Genomic DNA, 1341 nt, shown 5'->3' with positions numbered 1-1341 from the left:
CTTTTTTAAGTTATAGTTTTTTTAGTAAATGTAGATATAGATATGTATGTATCATTATTATCATTTTTTTTAAATACAAACATTATTTCGCATTAATTTAAAAATAAATCTGAAAGTTTTTCATACATTTTTTAGAGTTTTCTAGGAAATGATTATTAACGTTAAGGGAACAGACAGCTGGATACTTTGACAGCGTTCCAAGCCACCATTCGGCCAAGCAAGTTTTCAAAGTAATTCAAAGCAAATTGAAGTCAGCAAGGCGCGCAAAGCAAGCCTGCATTGGGCCAGCGCCTTAATGAAAAAAATTACCAATCTCAATTGTACCTTACTGACTTCGATCGTGACAGGAGCACACTCGGTAAAGCGACATGCTTTTACCTAGCTTTCAAAATCCGAAACATTATGAGAACAGAACATATTCACAGTATACTTTGATCTTTTATTTTTACGCAATCGTGAAAGCTGTGAAGCTGTGTTTTTCTGTGATCTGTTTAAATTTTGTGTTTTATTGTTTACGCTCAATAAAGTAAATAATTAAAAAAAGTGTTAATAAACTTCTGGTGCACAATTTAAAGATAAGTAAAACATCAAAGTTTCATGTAAATTTGATTAATTTAACTTGATATTCTTAATTGCATGTGCCGAGTATTTTGTTTGGTATAATATATTGTTGTTGTACAATTGTTTTTGTTTGTGCACATTGATTTTGCTCTTTTTGTCTTTTTGTCATTTCTGCTGTTTCATCTTTGTCACAGCTGTTGCGTTGTGTTTATTAGGTGTCAAATATACAGTGCATTTAAAACTGTTCGCTACATAGATTTCCAACTGATATTTACCAGCTGATTGGTTCACTGATTAATACATCGTTTTCAAAACTGTTTTGCTTTTTTGCTTCTAAAACCTAAAAATAAATATAATTTTAAACATGTCGTGTATTTACACTAATTGCCACGTTAAAAGCGACTCCTATGTGTCATGCTGGCTCTGCGATGGGATTGCCCATATAAAATGTGCTGGTTTGAGCGGTAGAGTATAAGACGCTATTAACGAGGGTAAGGGTCTTCGTTGGTCTTGTAAAAAATGTAGATCAACCGAAGTTGATTTATTTAAATACTTAAGGCAGTCCAGAAATGGTTTTTCTGAGATCGGGAAGGATCTGTCGGTGCTTGTTGAGAAATTTAAGCATTAGCCGAGAAAATAGAGGTGGGCGTGTTATTACTCCACCTAAAAAGACAGCCACGGATTTAAGTAAAAAAAATCCTCCATCCCAGTCTTTGGAACTTATTAATCTATCTTCTCCATGCCCTCAGGCATTGGAGCCTCTGACATCTAAAGCCATAT

The sequence above is a fragment of the Rhagoletis pomonella genome, unplaced genomic scaffold (genome assembly GCF_013731165.1).
Source record: "Rhagoletis pomonella isolate Grant_MI unplaced genomic scaffold, Rhpom_1.0 Rhpom_scaffold_00005, whole genome shotgun sequence".
Lineage (NCBI taxonomy): Eukaryota > Metazoa > Arthropoda > Insecta > Diptera > Tephritidae > Rhagoletis > Rhagoletis pomonella.
The sequence above is the reverse complement of the archived record's forward strand: the minus strand, read 5'-3'. Positions refer to the sequence as shown.